The sequence below is a fragment of the Panthera onca genome, chromosome D3 (assembly GCF_046562875.1).
Source record: "Panthera onca isolate mPanOnc1 chromosome D3, mPanOnc1 haplotype 2, whole genome shotgun sequence".
Taxonomy (NCBI): domain Eukaryota; kingdom Metazoa; phylum Chordata; class Mammalia; order Carnivora; family Felidae; genus Panthera; species Panthera onca.
In genome coordinates, this window is record NC_138350.1 from 43,289,686 (window position 1) to 43,313,746 (window position 24,061).

At 37.6% G+C, this 24,061-nt stretch overlaps 1 protein-coding gene across 3 annotated transcripts in view; it reads left to right on the forward strand.

Annotated features, from left to right (window-relative positions):
• Positions 1–5,675: 5,675 nt before the first annotated feature.
• GREB1L (GREB1 like retinoic acid receptor coactivator) overlaps positions 5,676–24,061 on the forward strand; it is a 280,368-nt gene continuing 261,982 nt past the window's right edge. For 2 of the 3 annotated variants that reach the window (XM_060613402.3, XM_060613410.3), the window contains exon 1: positions 5,678–5,844. The gene's annotated coding sequence lies outside the window, so the exon portion shown is untranslated. Of the gene's footprint in view, positions 5,845–24,061 lie in introns of all 3 variants that reach the window. The other variant, XM_060613413.3, reaches the window with a different exon arrangement.

The window sequence follows — 24,061 nt, forward strand, 5'->3', positions numbered from 1 at the left end:
TTATTTAACCTAGCATGATGACTTCAAGGTTCATCCATGCTGTTGTATGTGTCAGAATTTCCTTCCTTTTTAAAGATGGCTCGCATTCCATTGTTTGTATTCTGTTATTTTTGTTTTGTTTTGTTTTTCTAATGGCCTTTTAATGGGTATAAAGTAATGTCTTATTGTGGTTTTGATTTATATTTCCCTAGTGGCTAATTATGTTGAGCACCTTTTTGTGTGCTTATTAGCCATTTGGCAATCTTTGGAGAAATGTCTGTTCAAATCTTTTGTCCATCTTCCCTTTGATTTAGTTTTTTTTTTTTTTTTTTTTTTTATTGTTGAGTTGTAAGAGTTCTTTACATATTCTGCAGAGTAGATTTTTTATTTATCAGATCTATGATTTACAAATATTTTTTCTCACACTCTGAGTTGTCTTTTCACTTTCTTAATACTGGCCTTTGATGCACAAAAGCTTTTAATTTTATGAATAAACTTATTTAGTTTTCCCTTGTTGCTCGTGCTTTTGGTATCTTGTTAGGAAGCCATTTCCTAATCTGGGGGCACCTGGCTGGCTCAGTCAGTAGAGCATGCAACTCTTGATCTCAGGGTTGTGAGTTTGAGCCCCACATTGGCTATAGAGATCACTTAAAAATTAAAAAGAAGAATCCCCCCCCCCCAAAAGGATTCATTGCCTAATCCAATATCAAAGAACTCTATAAACAGAGTTTTATAGTTTTGGTTTTTATAGCATATCTAAGATCCATTTTAAGGAATTTTTATATCTGTTGGAAGGCAGATTATTTTGACACCCTTGTTGAAAATCAATTAACCATAGATATATGGGTTCATTTCTCGACTCTCAATTTTTTGGGGGGTAGGGAAAGAGAGAGCATATGATCAGGGGAGGGGGCTGAGGGTGAGAGAGAGAATCTCAAGCAGGCTCCATGCCCCAACCCGGGGCTCTATCCCACAACCCTGAGATCACGACCATGGCGAAAATCAAGTCGTATGCTCAACTGACTGAGCCAACCAGGCATACTCCTAGACTCTTAATTCTCTTCCATTGGTTTATATTTCTGTGTTTATGCCAGTTTCACTCTGTCTTCATTACTGTAGCTTTGTAATGAGATTTGAAATTGGGAAGTGCAGTCTTCAGACCTTAATTAAAAAAAAAAATTGTTTTGACAATCCGTGTCCCTTGCATTTCAATACAAATTGTAGGGTCAGCCTGTCAATTTCTGTAAAAACAAAACAAGACAAAACAAAACCAGCTGGAATTTTGATAGGGATTGTATTGAATCTGTAGATCAGTTTGGAGTGTATTGCCACCTTAAGAATATTAAGTCTTCAACTCCAACAACACACAATGTGTTTCCATTTATTTAGGTCTTGTTTAGTTTCTTTTAAAGATGTTTTGTAGGGGCGCCTGGGTGGCTCAGTCGGTTAAGTGGCCGACTTCAGCTCAGGTCATGATCTCACGGTCTGTGAGTTCGAGCCCTGCGCTTGGCTCTGTGCTGACAGCTCAGAGCCTGGAGCCTGCTTCAGATTCTGTGTCTCCCTCTCTCTGACCCTCCCCTGTTCATACTCTGTCTCTTGCTGTCTCAAAAATAAATAAAACGTTAAAAAAAATTTAAAAATAAAGATGTTTTGTAGTATACTACAAAATAGGGATGCCTGGGTGGCTCAATCAGTTAAGCATCTGACATTGTATATTACAATTATATTACTATATATAATAAATAATATAATAAAATATAATTAATATTATAATATAATAAATATTTTATAATAATATGATGAAATAATACTCCATTTTGCTTCTAAAAATTCCAACATATAAATATTGGATGTCCTGGATATATTGTAAAATATTTTTTATCTTTTCTTTCATAATTTCTACTTACTTACTTTATTTATTTATTTAATTTATTTATTTTTGCTCTGCATTCTGGAAGGGTTCTTTGAGATGGTATTATAGTTCATTAATTAAGCTTTTAGCAGTATCTTTTCTTCTATTAACTGCTTCTATAGTCTTTTCAACTAAAATATCCATGTACTTTTTTTTATTTATCAGGACATTCTGGTTCTCAGATGGCTCTATTTTCATGACAACTTGCCCTTATCACTTTTTAAATTTCACTAAGAACATAAATAAGATTCTTCAAAAAAATGTTTTCTCCTACTTCCTGCATTAACTCCATTTTAGTGAGTGATATCTGGTTTAATTTGGCCCTCTTCTTTCAAGTGGTAAATTTTCTCTTTATGATTAGTGATATTTTTTATCTGCTCATATTAATATGTGGAGATCTGGATCATTCAGCATTGGTAAGTGGCACCCAATCTGAAATTAGAGAGACCACTGTCCAATACCTCACAATGAGTCTTAACCTCTGCAGATGGTGGTGCTAGGTTGGAAGTTGGTTTCCTGTCAATCAATTGGCCCTGAGTGGGAAAGCAGTGCTTTCCCTTTCCTCCTAGGAGATAATGGTTGATGGTGCACAGGATGCTGAGCCACCAAGCCTCAAACCTTAAGTTGAGAGAAAAAGGTAGAGGGTGAGGATGGAAGAAAACAAAATATTTAAAACTATGCCCAGGAAAGAACTTTGGGTGTGACTATTGGCACGTGGAACTCAATGGAAGCAAATAAATATGAAGTCTACTAAGTGTCTGAGAGAACCATATGATCAGATAAGCTATAAGCCTGGCCTTAAAAACCTTTAATTGTAAAAAAAAAAACCTCTCAGGACCCCAAACTTGTACTAGCAGGAAATGGGCTATGAAAGTCATGAAGTCTCCAAGGAGGGCATACTTCCCAGTGCCCACTTAAGATATGACCATGAACGATATTGAACAGGGAAGAGTCTTCCAGAGTGTGGAACAGAGGCTACAGAAATTAAGGCAAAGGGGTGTTCATCCTTAAGAGCAGAGCCAAGACATAATCATAGCCTCCCATTGCTGAGGCACAGGATCTTCACAATAAGCACTTTGGAAGGATTCTATTATTTATAAGGCCCCTGACTACTGTGAATCTGATATTTTTCACTGAATTTGAATTCTGATGCAGAATATTTCTGGAGGAGCATTTGGGAATCGTTGTTATGGGGAAAAGTGGAGGGATTCGCAGCAGTTAACATTTTATAGTTTGCCAGGCACTGTGCATTGTCTCAGTCCACTTAGCTACTCTGAGGTATGTACTATTGTGATGTTATTTTACAGACGGGGACACTAAGGTGGAGTCAAGAACTTGGTCAATGTTACATAATGGGTAAGTCTTAGAGCCAGGATTCAGAGTACTCACTCAACCTTATCACATTTTATAATCACAAAAGTCTATTGGGCATGATGAGGAATATATAAACCCAGGAGGGGCTTATATATAAACAAATAAATTCAAGGCAAAGGAATGTATTATCTAATAAAGGAGACATTAAAATGTTTTCAATCTACCAGAGATAGATTAGCATCAGTAACTTTTAACCTTGTTAGGGACTTGTCTGGTTTATTGATGAATCATCAGTTCTACTACACAATCTGGCTCACACTAGGTGCTCAATAAATATTTGTTAAATGAATGAAGAATGAATACCAGAGTCCTATAATATAAATCTAAGGTCCTTGAGCAATTGTCCTTTGCAATTTGTCCTTGAGCAATTGTAAAGGCAAATTTGCTTTTACATCTCCAGAGTCTAGCATGGTTGGCACTAAACAATGGTCCTTGAACTAAATTGAGAGAAAATTGCACTGTGGTTTTACTTTAAGGCTGCTCATTGTTCCCAGTCTCCTTATCTTTAAAGAGGATGGCATCCCCCTCCCAACTCTACAGACCTTGTGAGGGATTGAGTTTTTCAAAAGATTCTCTGTCACCTGCTTTAACCTTTTGTGAGCTTAGTTTGTATTCACAAGGTCAACTTGAAGTCTCAGGTTTCTACTGTCATTTCCACATGTATGTCTAGTTCTCATGGTGAGTTTGGATTCCTTTTCCATATGTTGAGCTATATTGTTAATCACCTGCATCTTTCTAGGTTGTAGTTATTTAAAAGCCATGCTGACTTCATTTACTAAGCCTATATTGTATGTAAGATCCAGAACTGTGGGTATACAGCAGCGATTGAGAAAGCCATGTCTCCTGCCTTCCTGGCACATGAAAGTGTTTCTATGTGATTTTAAAGGCCGGACAATAGGGATTCAATTGTAAAACAAAACAAAAAGCCATTTCTCCTTCTTATCACCACCAGGAATGCAATGATTTTAAAGGAAATGGCAGTTGAGTGTGTCTTTCCAGTGCAGGAGGGAGAGAAGACAAATCAAACCACAAACAAATCGCTTGCTTTTGCTAGTCATAACTGAACTATGTCTTGAGTTATTTTCTGGTAATTCCAGACTTCTAGTCAATTCCCTCTGGATCGACCAAAAGAGAAAGGGGGTAAACTGCACTTGGGTTCTTAAAAAAAAAAAAAAAGGGGGAAAAAAAAAAAAAGACAAGCAAACAAAACGTAGACTTAGAGATCTTTTGAGATCTACTTTAATTGAAGCTGTCTTTAAACTATAATTGACAATGGTATAGCAACAATAGACTGATAAACAACCTGCCCCAAGACTAAGCGCTGCTGTAGCTTCCCTATTTCCACCAACATGCTGAGCTACCCAGGGCTATACTTGTCCCCAAGACACTAAAAAGAGATCAACTTTTTTTATCTAGACTTTTCCACCACTTCCAGGATGGAGCTGTTTCTTCCAGAGTGTGGGCAATTCAGTAAAGGCGTTTAGTAGCCTATCTCTGGCAACGACAGTTTTTTAAATGGAGCTACATCTCTAGTAACAGGAACCACCAGCTGTGAAAAGTGGAGCTAAATCTGTCACTATCAGCCGAGCATCTCTTGAGAACGTTTGCTCCTGCAGCACGCTTCATGCTCCAGGACCCATTGGATGTGGCTGCGGGTGGGGCGGACTATCCCTCTTGGTCCCCGAGGAGGCTCAGGACTAGCCCCGGCGAGCAGGCAGCCTCCCCCCTGCGCTCGCAGGGTCCGCGGGCCGGAGGGCGGGCTCATTCGGGAGGTGCAAAAGTCGGCTCTGGCCGGGAGCTCCCGGGTTTGTTTGGTTTTGTCCGCGTCCTGCCCCCCCGCCCTACCCCCCTTCGTGCAAAAGGCCAAGGGTTTTTGACCCACCATTGCCCAGGCCGAGTTCACACTTAGGGCCCTTTAGCCGCCGTCCTGGGACAGAGAAAGCAATCGCGTAATGAAGCGAGAGCACTCTGTGAATGAACGCGGACTCGGCGAGAAAATAATTTTTCTTCCTGGCTGAGTGCGTCAGCTGCACTTTAGGGGGCGATCCTCTTTCCCAGAAGACCCCCTTACGCCACCACCCTCCACGCCCCACAGTGGCCACAGACATCATTTGTGCCGTGGAGTTTGGAAATGGAGGCGGGAGCACAGGGGACTGAGGAGGGGTGGGGGCGTCCTTGGAGGGGGCGGGGAGGGAAATGTGCTCCGCTACACTCAAGGAGGGCAAGAGAGCCCTAAAGGCCACTCGCGGGCGCGAGGGCTGCAGGAGGCCGAGAGGCGGGGCGGGGGGGGGGGGGGGGGTCCCCGCCGCGGAGGTTCTGGGGAAGCGGGAGGGGCAGCACCTGAGGAATCCGCCTCCGGCCTCGGCGGCCGCCGCCTCGCTCCGCCCCGGGGAACTGAGCGCGCGGCGAGCGCGCCTGCCAGAGAGACGCCAGCCGCCGGCGGCGCTAGCACCTCGGAGGAGGGCGGCCGGAGCGAGCGCAGCGCAGCGCTGGGACCGGGACTGGGGGTGGGGAGACCAGCCCCGGCCGAGGCGAGGGCCACCCCCTGGTCCTCTGCCCTAGCGCCCCGCCAGGGCCAGGTGAGCGGCTGCGGGGACTCCGGGGCGCGGGGGCGGGGGGGGGGGGGGGGAGGTGGCGAGAGGTCGCGAGGCGGGCGCGAGCGCACGCCTCTGCCGGGCAGGAGCTGCCCTTTGGCGGGCTGTGGACACCCTGCCTGCGCAGGGAAGCGCTGCCGCTGACTTTTTGTGGAGGACCGGGAAGGCGGAGCGGGGGGTGTGAGCGCCACTGTGTTTGTGTGGCGAGGGCAGGCGCCAGTGGCAGCGCGGGATCCGAACCCCTTCTCCCCGCCGCCTCGCGTCAGCCCGCTGAGGGGACCCAGCCCGTGCGGTCCGCGCTCGGAGGCCAGAGGCCTGTCACCGCGGGCTCTTCTCGCTCCCTTTGTGGCGGGAGCGAGGAAGCCCGAGAGTGGGATGAGAGAGGCTGAGGCGCCGCGGAGAGCGCTAAGGCGGAGGCGGCCGGGGGCGCGCCGCGAACCGGTCTCCCCGCGCCTAAGGGGCGTGTGAGGGGGTCGCCCCGAGGGTGGACTTCGGGCGGGGAGGCGTGGAGGGGACGGGGGGGGGGCGGGGGGAGGCGGATGGGGAGAGCTCAGCTTGGGAAAGTTGAGAGCGTCCGGCGGTGGCTGGGCAGTTGCTCCGCGTCCACGGGTTTCTTTTCCTCACATCCAATGTCACTTCGTCACGAGCGCGCGCGCGGCTCCAGCCATCATTTCCATTTTTCTGTGAGTGCTGGAGGGCCACTCTTAACCGGAATGAGACACAAAGGGTTGTGTTGACAGCTGACCCGGACACGAGTAGACAGCGAGGTGAGGTGTGTGCCCTGGCCTGCGAGGGTGGTGATGAGGCGGCTTGTTAAAGTAAATCAACTCCCTTAGTCCGTCTTCCGAGCTCCGTTAAAGTAAATTATCTGTACAGACGTCGTTCGTGGGGCTTCTGAGTTAAATCGAGCCCAAGTAAGGTCCAGAACGCGATTCATCGGTACGGGGACAGCTGCTGCCTCCAGCTGAGGTGACCGGGTCCTGCAGAAACTCATTCCATCCTGCTCCTTTCCTGTATGAATGCGACCGTCGCAAGGTCCTTATCCACCCTACCCTAATCCTCTGTCTCCTGTCCAAAAGATAGAAACCAAATTTTAATTTCTACCTTTCACACCTTTACAACCGCTCCCCTCCCCGAAATCTCACTTAAATCTCGTTTTAAAACCTAGCCATTTAAATATGGGGAAGAGCTTTTCTGCAAAAAGCTTTAAAATTAAATGTCCCCCCCCCCCCCTTAAGAAACCTCTCATCCCTCTGTACATTTTCTTATGCTTTGGATCCTGGAATTCCGTTTTGAGTTTTGTGACTGTGCTGGTTCTTTTTCTTTCTGAATATTTCTATGTGATGTTACAAGTTGCAATGCTGAAATGTTATGTAAAAGAGAAAAATAAAATAATTGTTTCGTTGAAAATACTTAGTAATAGAATTACATGGATATAGGCAGGTGTTTAAAGGAAAATTTTAAATTGATATTGAAAAGTAATATGCAGTATGGAAACCAATTTGACAATAAATTTCATATATTGAAAACAAAAAGAAAAGTAATGTGCATAAGGTAAGAATTCCAAACAGTGTAAAGTAAGTCTTCTCTCGCCCACTCCATACTCCCAATGTCCTCCTTCCCAGAGGCAACCACTGTTGTCCAATTTTGTATATTCTTCCGTGAATCTTCTATTACAATGGAATTACATTATGGAAATAAAGGCTGAAAAGACATGGAGTACAAGTAAAGACCAACCTCCGTATCAATGATGATGACTATGTGATTATCCACTCATGATGACTTTAGAACCGTTTATTTGGGCTAAGGCACTTGTAGTCGAAGGTCAGTTAGAGTGCTAAAAATCTTAAAACATGTACACTGTGGAAAGCAGGACTATTAAACCATTATCCCTGCCCCTACCCCCCACCCTCACTAATTTCTCTACACTGGTTTTTTATAACCTTTTTTGAATTTTTCCCTCCATTTTGGAACTCCTTATGAAGTAAAGGATGAGCACTGTAGCTAACTCTGTCCAGTGCAGTGTATTATTAGACATTGAAAAGACATAATTATACACTCCCATTGGCATAATATGAAAACTTAATGGTAAGGGAGAAATACGGAGGCCAAGTTTAAGACATTTGGTCACATCTAGTTCCAGGCTTGCATTTACCATAAACTAGCTAAATGAAATAACTTTCTTGGAAATGCTTTTTTTTTTCCCCCTCCTCAGTTAAATAAATGAAGTGAACTACTTGGTTTCTAAGTGTCCTTCTAATCCAAAATTTTGTGATGAAAATAATAGTTCTGCAGGTGTTCTAAGACTAGCTAAGGATAACCCAGTTGGACCTGTGTGTATTAGACAATAGAGTGACACACACACAAAAAATCCTGATTTGTAGATTCATAAAAAGGAAGTTAGAGGCGTTTAAACTACATTCCTGTTCTTATGAGATTGATATCATTGAGGAACAGCTACTTCACTTTCCCACAAAATGTCTGTTTATGTTACTGATAGAGGCCGAACTCTGCGCTGAATGGGCCTCTGTGTATCACCTTGTATGGCTAAGGAGACTGAAATTTTTCCCTAAAAATGGTGCCATTTTAAGGGAAATAACTCTTACTAAACTCTTAACTTTTCTTTTTGGTAAGTGGAAATGAAGTTCTTTTACCTACTTCAAAGAAAGCTGACATAATTTAATTAGTAATTCTCAAAAGCATTTAGAATGTGAATATTCTTATAACTATTTTAGTTGTAAGTATTCACTTAGAGGTCATGTTCTTAACAGGAAAGTTTTCTAATCTCTAAAATACCTGCAAACTCTGGGCAAATAATCCCTGATGGGTGCAGGGAGCTGAAGAGGGATTGCAAGGTTATGAGAGTAAAAAAAATTAGTTGATTTTAGTTGCTATATATGATCTCAACTAAGGGGTTTCAAAAGTACACTGTAAATGGTGATTGCAAAAATCATAGATGTTAAGAAGGAGGTTTCATACTTTAAAGCTTCAGAGTCACCAATAAGGAGTATTATGTAATTATTTTGAATAAGTCTGTAATATGAATACATTATTAGTGAAGTTTTAGGAATGTTTGGGATGGTAAGAATATAAGTTAGAAGAATGAGTTTGTAAAGGTGCTTAGAGTAACCTTGATTGACAAGACTGACAAAAACAAAAGAAAATTAAGTACTAGCAGTGAAGTTCTTCCAAAATGGTAATAGTTTTTGTTTCTTCCAGCTCCCTTCTCAGTCTTGCCGTATGAAATATATATTTTTACAGATGTCGTATCATACTATAGTTACATTTCTACCCTGATTTTTTCCATAAACATTTTTTTACAATTTACTCCCTATTATTTATAGTAATTTCATAATAGTTTATCTAGTTAAGGTACCATAATTTGCTTAGCCCTTCCTCTATTAGGGAATTTTCCAGTCATTAAAAAAATATGATGACTGTCCTTGTGAAGGTAACTTTCTTTTTCTTCCCCTTCCCCTCCTTCTTCTCCTTCTTCTCCTTCTTATTTTAACTTCTTTAGGATTATTTTTTTAGAGAGGTAGTAATGGTATTGTAAATAAGTGGACTCTAAAATTAAAGGTTCAGGATTCAAAAAATAGCCCCATCACTTATTGGCAAAATTGGGCAAGTAGCTTATTTTATTGAAACTTTAGCTTCCTAAGTTATGTAGCATTCTACAGAGTTGTTAAGGTAAAAAGCAATAGCATGATGAAAACACAAGTAAATGTTAGCACTTATTTTTAACAGGACGTTTCCAGATTCCTGGTAATTTCCAAATTACTTTCCCAAAGGATTTTATAAATTTATACTGTCATTAACAATCTATGTGTGCGCTTATGTTGTAGTAAAACATATATGTTATTGCAACTAATTTGATCAATGTAAAATTGTATCCCTTTGTTTTGATTTGTATTTCTTTGGTCTTGTGCAAAGTTAGAGGTGGTTTTTTTTTTCAGCAGTATTGCTACAGTTTTCTAAATGAAGTGGTAGACATTTTATGGCCTCAGTCATTTTGAACTAGACTATAAGACAGGCATATAGGACGGGTCAGTTACAACACTAATCAAATGTCCCAGTAGGTTCTTTCAAATTAATAGTAGTGTTTTTTGTTTTTTGTTTTTTTGTATTTGCCGTCTATGTATCAGTCTAACTAATTGTTATTAGTTATTATTATTTTAAATCTTAGAAAAGTACCTGTTAAGGTTAGTAATATATCAATTCTACTTAAGTGAAAATGCAGTCCTTTTTTTCCCTGTTGAAGGGCTGATTTATAATTAGTATTGTGATCACAATTTGGTGGATTTTTATTAGGAGTGCTTCTCAAAACTTGGGGGAAAAATCAGAGAGAAAGTTTCACGAGCTCTAATCATGGTATCTTTTAGCTACAAATGGATAATGAAGTTATTCCCTCTGACTTGAGTTCTTATATAGTCAAGGTAATTTAGACTACACAAAAGCATGCCCTTGTAAATTCTGGAGTTCCAGCAGCCCTGATATTTCTGGCAAACACACACCCAATGTGGATAACAGCAGCTCTTTGTGCTGCTGAGCCCCAGGAGGGCTCCCTATTGTGTACTCTTCCTTCCCTCCCATTCTTGACTGACTGGTGATAGCAACTCCTCCAAGTCCAGATGTGAAGCTCCCACAGCAACTCCTCTCTTTTACCCAACTCTGTATTTACTCTTACTACCTACTCCTTCAGCATATTTGATTTTGTCCTATGATATAGAGAATTCAGTATCTTTTCAAGGTTGTGGTTTCAGATTTTATTTTTCAAATTTTCTGTGCTTTATGAATGTCTTCAACAGTCTTTTGAGTAGAGGCTATAGGCATGATTAACATAGATTAACACATAATCAACACTTGATAAATATTTGTTGTTGTGAACCATCCTTGTATGGTCTTTTCCCTTCCTGGACATGGTTCTATTTTTATGGTACCAATCTGGAGAAGCAAGTTCCAGTTGTGTCCTGGGTTGCTGTGTTTGCCTGTATTACCCAGGTTAGGAGGTGGGAAACATGTTTGTTCTAGCTCTTTTAATTTCTTATGTGTTTGGGTAAATTCTTAACCCTGTGCCTTACTTTTCTTATGTAAAATGGAACTAACAATGACTGCTCTAATTGTCAACTTTCTGCATAGGATTATTGTGAAGATAAAATGAAATAAGTGTGGACATGTTTTGGGAAAAAAGGATGTACAAATTCATTTTAAAAAGGTTGTTAAAATTACACGTAATCACTACACTTCTAGGAGTGTCCACAATTTTGAGAAAACCTCACCTCAATGTAGAGCTGCACTCACAGGTTGGAGTTAGATGAAAATTCTTGGGGCCCAACCCAACCTATTCAATCAGACACTCTGGGGGCAGGACCCACCAATCTGCACTTTAAGAACCTTTCTGGTGCTGAACCACTGCTCTAGGGAGTAAGAAATGTCAACAACCACTAGAAAAGTATTCTTCTGCTAATTAAATATTAGCTATAAAATGACCGAGAAATATCATAACATTGCTTTCTATGAAATAAACGTATGAAATGAAATTTAATTATTATGAGTTACTGTTGCCTTTTAATCTCTCAAAATTTAACTCAGGGGAATTGTAAACTCAGGTGCCTGTAGGGGTCACGTAGGTAATCTGAGTGAGTGAAGCAGAACACCTGTAAAATAATATGGGCTGATTGGTTCTGGTGGACAAAGAAGTCTGAAGGTGGCAGAATTTCTAAGGCTTCACTGATTTTGCTCTGTGGGAGGATGTGTCACTGTTGCCAGATCATTTCATTTTTCAAGTGGAGCTGAGAATTCATATTTTGTTATGCATTTAAATGTGGGAAGAAATTTGTAAGAAAGCATATGGATCCAACAAAACAAATTTGGAAGCCAGATAATTTCCAACCTCTGAGTTAATTAACATGGGTGAAAATAATTTGCATTTGAATGAGTATGATGACAGAAGAAACAGCCCTGTTCAACATTATTAATAAAGAAATGCATATGAAATGCATATGAAACCACACATTTTTAAACTTTCAGATTATAAAGATTCAATAGATCATTAACATCTAGTGTTGGCAATGGGGTAAAGAAATGGTTATTGTTATATACTAAGAGTGAAGCCAAATACTTACAACTTTTCTGAAAAGCAATTTGGCATCATGAATCAAGACTTTAAATGTCTATCCCTGTCCTGTCCAATATGGTACTTCCTTGTCACATGTGGCTATTTAAGTTTAAATTAATTAACATCATATAAAACTAAAGCTTTGGTTTCTCAGTTGTGCTAGTCATATTTCAAGTGCTTAATACCAGCATGTAGTTAGTGGCTACCATATTGGACTGTGAAGATAGAAGATTTCCATCATTGGTGAAAATTCTGGTGGACAGCTTTGGTTCAACTCTTTGACCCAGAAATTTCCCTTCTAGGAATTTGTTAGAAAGAAATAATTAGACACATGCACAAAGGAATATAACAAAAGCATCATTATTTATAAGAGTAAAAACTTAGAAACAAATGAAACATCATGTTTTTATTAAAAATTAGGTTGTAGGGGTTCCTGGGTGGCTCAATTCAGTGTCTGACTCTTGATTTTTGCTTGGGTTGTGATCCCAGGGTTGTGAGATTCAAGCCCTACATGGGGCTCTATGCTGGGCATGGAGCCTGCTTGAGATTGTCTCTTTCCCTCTGCTTCTCTCCCCCACTCATGCTTTCTCTCTCTAAAATTAAAAAAAAAAAAAAAATATATATATATATATATATATATGTCATAGTATATATTCATGATATATTGTAAAGCAAAAAATATCCTTGTAGAATAATTTTATTTATTAGATACAGATATCTTGGATACATAGAGAGTAGGAGAACAATTTTTCCCTACTGACTGGCATATGTGTAGAATGAAGCTTTCTGTCTTTCAGCCTGCAGCTTTTCTCATACAGTAGAATGGGTTGCCTTTCACTAAATGGGCACAGGCATTATCAGTATCACACAGGTTCCTGTTAGAAATTCAGAATCTCAGGCCCTACTCCAAGCCTACTGTATCATCAGAATCTCTGGTAGGGCCCAGGAATCTGTATTAACAAGCTGTCCACCTTCTGGTTGTATTTGCCTCCTACTGCTGAAGGTCTCAAGCTTTATTTGTTTTATCTTAGCCAAGTGAAATCTCCTTTAACTCTAAGTACTATTCTAGGTGCTGTGGAAACCACAGAGAAGAAAACTAACGAATATTCCTGCTCTTTTGGCGATCAAACAATAAACAAGAGAATATGAGTAAACTCTGTTGTAGTTTAGATTGCAAGAAGTGCTAGAGAGGGAGATGAAGCAGCAAAGGGGAAGTAGAAAGTGAGATAGGCATTGTGATTCTCTACAAGGTGTCACTGAGAAGTGACACCTGAGTGAAGACCTGAAGTCTGTGTGAATCATTGGAAAGTTGAGAGGAAGAGTGTTCTCACCTATTGTGGGAGGGCTAGCTAGGAGGCCAATGCTACTGAAGGGGAGAGGCAAGTGAGGGAGTGAGTAGGGGATTAGGTTAGAGAGGTAATCTAGATTTTTTGACTTCAAAATTCTTTGTTCTCTCTAGTGTACTACACTTCTCAAATTCTTTGGTTAATCAGTTTGTAAAGAGATCAGGCGTCCCTAAATTCACTGTTTTTCAGGGCGATCTGTCAACACCTGCCTTATTCGCCTGGGGTGCTTGTTAAATGCGGATTATTGGTCTCTTGACCTAGTGAATAAGAGTTTCTGGGGTGGGACCCTGGAATGTGCATTTTAACAGTCTTCTCAGGTGGTTTTATGGACATAAAAATCTTAGAACCACTCCTCACATTTGTCATCCTGGACATTTAGTTTCTGTAGAACAAGTATGCCTAAAATTATCACTACTGTGACCTCTACTCTCTGTGGAGGTCACTATGTGAAAGAAGATGTAATTGGTATAATGTCTCATTTATTTCCTGCATTTTAAAACCAATTAAACCAACAGTACTTATACTTATGTCTACAGACATAGAGATTTATGTCTATATCTATATTGGAATATTCAAGGAGACTGTTACCATCATTCTTATCCATCACAGAGGGTGGGTGAACCTTTCTACTTGAAAGTCTGTCTCCCCCTCATCCAGTCTGTTCTGTTTTTTCGAAAGGGCAAATTTAAATTTATTTGATTTTTTTTTTTTTTTTACCATGTCTTCATTTCTCTCTCCTTCTCTTTTAACCTCGTTTCTTCTTCCCTTCTTGAAATCTAACCTTCCTAAGTTAAATACCATTAACATTTTGGTGGCAATTCTTTTATGCATCCCAAAGCATATTTATATATATTCACCAACACAAATAATTTTACATCATGGGATAATATTCTGTTTTGCAAAAAACTGTGGTCATAGCTTTAAAAAAATTTTTTTTTAACATTTATTTATTTTTGAGAGATAGTGAGAGACAGAGCATAAGCTGGGGAGGGGCAGAGAGAGAGAAGGAGACACAGAATCTGAAGCAGGCTGCAGGCTCCGAGCAAGCTATCAACACAGAGCCTGATGCGGGGCTTGAACCCACAAACTGTAAGATCATGACCTGAGCTCAAGTCGGATGCTCAACCGACTGAGCCACCCAGGCACCACTGTAGTCTCACACAGTTTTGACTATAGAGTCAGAAAAGCATTCATTTACTTCAGGTTAAACTGAAGAGGGTAGCTCCCTTTAGAGGAGGTACTGTGGCATTATATAGTCTGTGTTTTCCAAAATGTTTAATACAGTGTTGGATGCATGGTGATACAAAGTATTCACTGATTAATTACACTCTACAGAACTGACAGTCTACATTTTATATTTAATTGGCAATTCTTTGAAAAATCATAACACTGTCTGAAATATTGGAGATGGAAGATATATGATGATAAGAATATTTCCACAATATTCTTCCTCAATTTCACTTGCTGAGAATACACCTGAAAACTCTACATAGATTTCTGACACATATTATGTGAAGATATTCCCTATAAGGTTTAGATTTGCAGCATTTTTTTTTAATGGCTGTTTTAAAAAGTGCTCTGATCCCTTGATTATCTAGTGGAACATAAGCTAATCAAACCTCTGGAGCCAAAGCTGATAGAGAAACTTGCTGTTGCAACTGAACTAAAGGTTTATCTCCTACTCAACTAGAGAATCCCAGGTAGTTGTTCACTCTGATGATTTAGTAATCACTTGAGAATTTTTGGAGCAGAGGTTAACATCTTGGCATATTAGAGAATGGCTAGACCCTGTATCTTCACAAGTTGGGGCACCGTGAAAGATCAAAGTAGACTAGTAATATTACTACTAGTAATAGTAATAGAACAGCAGCATTTCACTTAGGACTAATATAGAAATGTTTTACATTCTCTCGTGCATAATTTCACAGGTTGTATTATTCCATGGGTGGATGTGAAAACAAACAACTGCACTTTCTGATAGGCTCATCATGTTATAATACAAAGTCAATCTAATTTCTTATTTAAGAAATAAAATCTCTGTTGAACAAATAACTATTTTCCTCTGAAACTCTTGATACAGTTTTGACTCTGAGACAGATGATTCATAATTTGATTCCAAAACAGTCACATTTCCAAGATAATGGATCAACACACTAAGCACAATGCCTGGTACAAAATAGACCCTCAGGAAATGTTAGGGTTTTTTTTGTTGTTGTTGTTTTGTTTTTCTCATCAGACTTGCTGAATTGCAGGCCCCTGACTTCATCAGAGAGTAGCAATTTATATTAACTGGTTTGCCTCTCCACTAATATTACCAAGTTCTTTATTTTCTAGAAAAGTTAGACCATGTAAAAACCAACTTTTCTCCTCCATGTTCATATAAATGGAATGATCTAATAACAGGTATGGTATTTTCGTAGTGTTTTGGTCGAAGGATGTATAGAAGTTGTTTGATATTGCTATGTATTAAATGGACCATTTGCACAATCTACTGAAGCTATGTTTGAGTCTGGAAGTTAGAGTGTCTGGGTTATGGTATTTCAGATATTTTAAATGTTTGAGGTTTTTTGTCATCATAAAAACTCATGAGTCCGTGGTATGCCTTATCTCAACCTCTCCCTCCAGAGCAGGAACTGTGACTGAACAGTGTAATACACGGGGTGGTGGCATATCTGGAATTTCAGAGAGTGTATGTACATATCAGAGAATGTGTGTATGCATAAAACATAGCCTTTAATAAAAAAACAACCATAAAAGTCTTTAAGACTCATATATGCTTCTCTGCTTAGTCCTTTCCTATTATTTAATCATTTAATTTATAGCAGGAATGAAGAATTTGATCCAGTTAATCCAGTTATTTATTAATTAATAAAAATTAACATGCCCTACTTCAGGTATTGTGCACATATAATTTCTAATCCTCACAACAGCCTTGTAAAGTAGACATTGTGATTCTTATTTTTACAGCTAAGAAAACTAAGGCTCAGAAAAGTTTAAGTAAATTTCACAAGAGTCCATAGGTAGTAAGTAGAAAGATCAGAACTCAAACCTAGGGCTGGCTGATTCCATAGCCTTTGTTCTTTCCTCTAAGTCATACTCTTGGGTAAATGTCTTATTACTCAACTAGATTGTAAGATGTGGATGTCAGGAGTTGTACCTTATGTTTTATATTATCCAGAAAGATAACTTTTGGCAAATGTTGCTGCTCCTGCTGAAGGTGGTGTAGAAGGTGCTAATGGGCATATTAACTCTTTCAGAGCACCAGGGCACCAGTTAGCACATTATTTTGGAGAAACAGACTGTACCAGGGCTATAGCTTGGTTGGTAAGGAATGTAGTGGGGGGTCAAATCTTGGATGTACTCACAAAATGTGAATGAACACTCCACGAGTGCAAGTAGTTTGTCTCTTTTGCCCACTATTCTGTCTCCACACCCAAAACAAGCACAAAATTGTTCCTTAATGAATATTTGGTAATGAATGAATGAGTCAGTGAATGACTTCTGTAGGGACATGTTCCCTTTTTTCCATGGCTGTGGAATCCATCCTTAACTTGAGCCAAACTTCTTTCATACTTAAGCCACTGACTCCAAGGGAGCTGGGAGAAGGGAGGGTAGACAGAATAACATAAGCTTATCACCTCTATTGGAAATACGGAAATGAAGCCCAGGCCCTGTGGAAACTAGGTCACTAGCATTATCTTTTGCATAAAGGATGCTAACAAGAAAAAAATAAATCCAGAACAATTCTGTGGCAGAGATGTATGGAGATGAATTTAATTTTCTCTTCTTTTTGAGTTTTACAAAATGATGTCTTTGTAATCCTTCATACATGATCAGTTTATCACTAAATTTACTTATTTACAAGTTACCTACATATTTTAGGTAATATGGGCTTTAAATTTGCCAAGAAGTGGCCTAGTTAATAAAAAATAATTGAAAGCCATTTATTTTCAGGATAATAATACATAATGGAATAGAGTCATGGTTTTAAAAGTCTGGAAAAAATGCTTTGAAAAATGTGATAAATCTCTTGTACTGTATAGATGTTACAATTAATTTTGCTCATTAGATTTCAAATTGATAAGACTTCTAAAATCAAGTAGCATGGGTTTACTTTAGGTACTGTTACAAGGGAGATTACCAGACATCTGTATGGTGTTTACCCTTGGGAAACTAAAGTTCATGAATTGCAAACAGGTACCATAATTCTATCTTAGAGTAAAGTTTGTGTTTAACCTGTACTGATTTTTTTTTAAGGCTTTGAAGTAGTAATTGGCAATAGCAATTATAATATCAAACTTCCTCTCAGTTCATTTGGATAAAAAGTAATTACTGCATCAAATACATTTGTCATTTCCTTAAAAACAATTTTTCTCTTTATAGTTTTCCTACTAAGCAAAATGTTTATATTCAGAATTCTCCATTGGGCAGGAAATTAACAATGAAAGTCAACTTAATAAGTCTTTATCAAGTACCTATAATTAGAATTGTGATATTAGAGAAAGAGAAAGGAAAATAAAGAACTATCTCTGACCTTAGGGTAGCCAACAATCTAGTTAAAACATAATTATGTGGCTTGTGGTTTTGTAGATTCAGATCTAATTTTGTTTAACCGTGTTCCTGAAACCATTACTAATGTAGTAGATTTATATAACATGATATGTAAGTGTGCCATTTGTTCTGTTACCAAATACAAAAATTATGAAAGAATTCAATTGCACTGATATCTAACAGAGATTTAGTATCTGTTAATTTTTTAAATTAGAAGACATTTTTAACTTTGTTCATAAAGGATTGAATGTAAAATTTGAAAGAGTGCTGGCAATGTTAAGGAAATCATGGTGTGAGTCTTAAGTTTGTTAGTGACACTTCATGGACATTAAGGTATCTATAAATAAAACCAAAACTGTGATATATATTTTGTGTGTGTATGAATTTGGTCACTACTCAGCTCATATCTTTTTTTCTTTAGTCTTATAGAGCAGAAACTAATTTTAGTAAATGAGCTCATTTTGGGGTGTTCTTTATATGGTAAATTTAAGGTATAAGAAATTATCATTTAGAGAGACAATGAGAAAAATCTTATTTTGACCTTCAGTCTATGTTTAAAGCACATTTACAGTTATATGATATTACTTACTAAATTGATATATTACTATTTTATTAATGCATATAGACTGTATTGAGAAATAAACATTTAAAGATCAAAAAGCATTCCCTTATAAATACAAGTCACTCTTTAGAAATTTGGATTCTCATCAATTTTCATCAATGAAAGGTATGCACATTCTAACTTGTCTCTTGATATATGTGTCTCATTATTATATACAGTAATAAAAAATAAGAGTAATCAGCACTATATTTACCATACTTTTGACTTGAATGGAATTGAATTTTATACCTGAGTTGTGGATACCAGAGAAAGGAAGATATGTATTAAGGAAAGAAAAAAAAATAAAGACTTAAAGGATTACTAGAGCTCCATGCTATCTACAGTAGTTTAGCTTTAAACTCTGTTATTCTTTTGTATTAGGGCTTATTAAAGAACAAGATCATAATTTACTGTGCTAAATTTTAACTCATTACATTTATCTAGTCACTTATTGTTGTTGATACAGTGTTTGTTTTTATCTTATCTAAAACCTGGTTTTCCAGAAACTTATGTGCATGAGAACTCTGTTCTGTGTTGACTTTTGTTAGTAGTTCTATTTTGATCTCTTTAGATCTGTTCCCTTAACTCTTATATTAAGTTAAAGCATTAGCATATAAATCCTATTACAATGATGTGTAAATAAAACAGACTAAAAATAGTTGTGTAGTCACAATTTTCTCTCTCCTAAGAATTAGAGATTTAAATCTCTGAAAACACTAATGTGTGTGGGATGGTTATGATAGTCCAGCTGCCTTTGTGTGTGTTTCATTTAAATGCAAATTTATCTTAGAGACTCTAAAGATGAGCTCAGAAAGTAGAAAATTTTAATTTGAATAGTCATTTTCTTCTTTTTTTCACAAATACTGAAATAAATCCTTATTTTATACTAAAGGAGAAAGCTTGTTAAGCAGCCAAAACTCAACTACCTTACTTTAAAGGTTCTTAATGGATTATTAATTTTTTCACATTAGCAATTTTGCCAAGATTATGTAATTATATTAAAAGAAAATTAATTTAGATGCTGTAAAAGCACAATATAACAACAGTTCAACAATTTCCAGTATGATGCTGAGTTTTATTTTGTAGTCAAGGAAAACAATAGTGTTTTAAAAAGAAATCAGGTTTTTGAAATACATTTTAAATCATTAAATCTGAGATGTTGAAAAAAAAAACTGAAGCATACTGACATGTATCACACATGCACATATCTGCACACTATGTTTATATTTGGATTATATTTTTAACCACTGCTTAAAACTTAGTCTGATACCATAATTATAAATCAATTTTCAGGAACAATTTCTGAGGGCAAGTTTTTGAAAAAGTTTCCACTTTTCACTATTCCCTTAAGACAGAAGGTCAAGATTCAAAGCTCTAATTTGGCTTAATTTTATACTGTCTTGTTGGTGTTGTGTAAACTAGAATGCTCCCCTAAGGGGGGTTACCTTGTATTGACTTTAGCAGCTTTTTCTACTTTCCTGCAATAAAACAGACCATTTCTGTGAGTTGCTGTTGATTACATATTTTGAAGTCATTTTTGTCTTTAGCCATTCCATTACCAGCCTGTGATTATCTTGTATAAAAAAACAAAACAAAACAAAACAAAAACAGACAAAAAAACTCTTTGATCTACCCTAACTAAACTTTCTATATGTAAATTTTGGAAAAGTAGCTTCATAGCATGCCCATAAAATAATGTACTCCTGCACTGGTATTTTCAAAGTAATTATAAAAAGGATTATACAATTTACTAAAGGAATCACTCTTTGTTGGTTGATAAAATTTACTTAGGTCACATAAATGTAAATATTTCCAAGCAACTGCTATAGAGTCAGGGTTCTCTTCAAAGAAAAGACCTTTGTTTATAACCCAAATAACTTTCTTTTAGACAGTTAGGAAAAGTAAAGGAGTATTTTCTAAATATTTTTATTGAGAGATCTTGAATTTTTATTTATGCCATTCTTTAATATCTATGTTTCCATAGAGTGCTTGCAGATTTTAAGACATAGTTCTGTACTTTTAGCTTTAATTAATAGTTGCTGTTGAGAATTCAACTCTGAGTTTTATAGCAAGGGTGTGAAATGTATATTTATAGCAGTATCGTAATTTATAGATTCTGCGATATCAGGTCAGACACATGGGTTTATAATCAAAATCAGTAATTATTTTGTTGGTAGTTTGTCATTGGTAAAAAGCATGTCTGGGTTATAAACCACAAAGCTCTTTTTCAAGGTTGTCAGTGGTGGATCTGTAGAAAATTAGTGTAATAAGTTTTCTCTAGGTTCATTTCATTTGATCTCATGGTTTGAGAAAAAAACAGTAGATGAGAACAAATTAGTGTAAATATTTTTAATCATTCCACTTGGTAAAACTCCATGCCATGACTAAGAAACAAATGTTGGGTTTCAGAGGTATTTTCCTTTCAGTAACTGCTGTGTAGCAATTTCCTCATTTAACTTTTTGTAAGGACATTCTATTTTAGTAAATTAGATGGTGTTGAGGTGGGAGGTGGTATAGGTAATTGCAAAAGGTTCATACCTTACATGTAGGGTTATTACCTGGTAACTGAAAATGATGTCTGAATCTATTTTTGTAGTGCCAGGGAGGGTGGGGGATGGGGAGAATGAAACTTGAATCAGTGACCATCTGGCCCAGATTTGGCTGATTTCCTGTGCACTGCCCTTTGTTTCAGCCAGACAATGGATTGTTCCTTTTACAGATAAGAACTCTGTTGATGACTTTGTGCTGAATCAGCAGGTTTGGTTTGGGATTTCAAGTATAGACTCATATTGAGGGGTTTTCTATTGTTCTGACATCACTGTTCTTGTCTTCAGGTATTATAAACATGTACTTAAGGTTGTTTTCTATAGTTTAATAGAGGGGTGGGATTGCAGACAAGTGAAATAAAATAATTGGGAAAGTAGCTTTCTGATTTGATACTGCCTTTCTCAAACATTGAAATTTTCCTTGTCCGTGGTTTCCAAAATTAATATCTCCCTGATTGTGATTTTTGATAAATCTTTATATAGCCTCTTCTCTATGTCTGAACTTGAATTTTCCACTTGAATCTTTGATGATTTAAATTTAATGTTGTCCTAAATCTGGGTTAGGCTTTTATGGTGTGGTTATGCAAACGGTAAGTTTTCTATGGCATCTGTTGTCATATATCTGCAAATTACATCTTAGGGTGTTAAAGCTATTTTCCTTACTTTAAACTCTACATAATCATCAGAGACTGTTAAAAAAAAAAAAAAAAAAAAAAAGGTTATTGACTAGAAGCAGGGACCTTTGTTGCCCAGCATTCTAAGTAAGCCAACTGCAGTTTCTGTAGGTTATCTCAGAAGCAATAGAGATCAGAGTGTGGTTAAGTGTGTCACTTTTCCAGAAGACAAGAGGACGTTTCAGTGCTACTGTCTTGTTGTGTGGCCAAGAAGTATAAAAATAGTAGTTTTTACTTCTGAAATTTTAGAAGGATTATTGGCAGAGTTTAAGTCAATTTTTAGTTTAACTCATCTCTTTACAGCCGAATTGCCAGCTAGCACTCTAATATAGAATTTTCTTCAGACAACTTTTTCTGAAACTACTTATAACTTTGAAATTAAGCATCTGATCAAAATGGACAGCTTTGAGATCTAATCTGTAATTCTTTTGTGTAGATTAAGGAATGTTCTTTAGGTAAAATCAAGGGAACTGATTGTAAGAAAAAAGCTTCTTAATAGTTCCACAAGGATCTAATTATGTAGCAGATGGGAGCACACAGCACAGTGCACTGTCATTTGATGTAAGTAATTTTAGGTCCACATGCAGGAAAGGTGAATAACAACAAATGGCACAAAATGTTAGTTTGCATTCATATGGAGCACTGTCTATTCATATACATTGCTTTCCTTCTCTTTTAGATCTTTCTAATCGACTGTTTGCTCTATTTGAAACTAGTAGAACCTCAGAATTGCTTGCTTGACTTAAATGCATGAGTGGCTTGGAATATGAGGATATTATGGATTTTAATTGGAATAGCATGTTCAGATTTAGAGAATTAGTTAAATCTAGAATAGGCAGAGTTAAAAAGTGACAATGACAATCACACCAAGACAAATTCTACTTTATTTTTCCCTCTTGCTTTAATCAGACTAGTTCAGGGAACTAGTTCGAGGTAGAGGATAAGGTCTTATCCTTCTCCCCCTCCCCCCTCCAGGTCACCCTTTACCCCCCAACCTCTGACTCTCCTTCAAATCTCACCGAGGAATTATAGTCTCTACAGAGGCTTGGTTGCAGATGCCTGGAAAGTTTACACTGCAGAGAGTTGTTTTGTTTGGCATAGCTAATCAGGAGCCAGGCTGGAATTGCTCATAGCTGTCATTCAGGTTTTGTTTCAAAGTCCAAGGACCTGCTGGGAAAAACAAAAAGCTAATGAAAGCTGACTGTATTTAGGTCTCAAATCTGTGGAATCTGAAATGATGTCCTGACAGTGTATTCTTATTCTTCCACATTCTTGCCGTTACTAAGGTAACAGATTTTTAGAGGCTTTCCATCTTCATTGTCAAGTATTTGCTACACTTATTGTTGTTTTTCAGATTAGAGCAATTCAGATTATCCCCTTTTGAGATGAAGGAAAAGAGAAAATAATGGAAATAAAATGTCTGAATCAATTACCCTGAATGCTAGTAAGATCTGTTTTGTTTTGTTTTGTTTTGTTTTGTTTTTTTTGACACCTTAAAAATTTTAGATTCATAGCACATATTAAAATTTAGGACAAGATCTCAATTTCCCCAAGTTTGTAATGGCTGCATGTGTGAAAATCACATTCCTATAATATGAAATAGTAAATATTCACGTAATCACCAATGAATACATTTTATGGGAAAGAGATACTGGAACACTCTATCTTTAAGATCTTCCCTCTTGAATAACAAACCATATTATATGAAACACTGATGTGCTTCAGTTCTTGTCTGTAAATGGGAAAATTAAGTAACATGAAAAGATGGACTTTGGTGAACACATTTAACGAAAAAATGGCCTTTTCATATTTGTTTTCACAGGATGTTTTGCCTTGGTGGGTTAGCACTCATATATATGAAAATGCTGTTGTTTTTATAGTCAGGAGACCATTTGGGGCATGTATCACCTATGGTTTGATAAGTGACAAGTAAAAGATAATTTTTTAGAGAGAAGGTGTTCTTTGGGTTGACTTTAGATTTGAGAATCCTCAGGGATCCTCCTCAATAGTACTATATAACCTTTATGAATCTTCTTGTTGAGATGTTGACTCATTGAAAGATGACACACTTCTTTTCAGACTTAATCATACATCTTCACCAAGTACTTTCTCTCCTGTGGCAATAACTACAATATTGAGACGATCTAATTTTAGTGCTGCCCAGATCATGTTCCTCGTTTGGTATCAACACAACAGAAGCCTAAATTCATGGAGATAAGATCTGGCTTAATTTTCTTCTGAGAAATATAAGAGAGTGGGCAGCTGGCCGAGTGGAAAACAACCAGTTAAGAGTCTGGAGGAGAAGTATTCAGAGTGTGTCAGGAAGACTCTCATTTTAATTTTTTGTATCTTTGTTCATGCTGGCT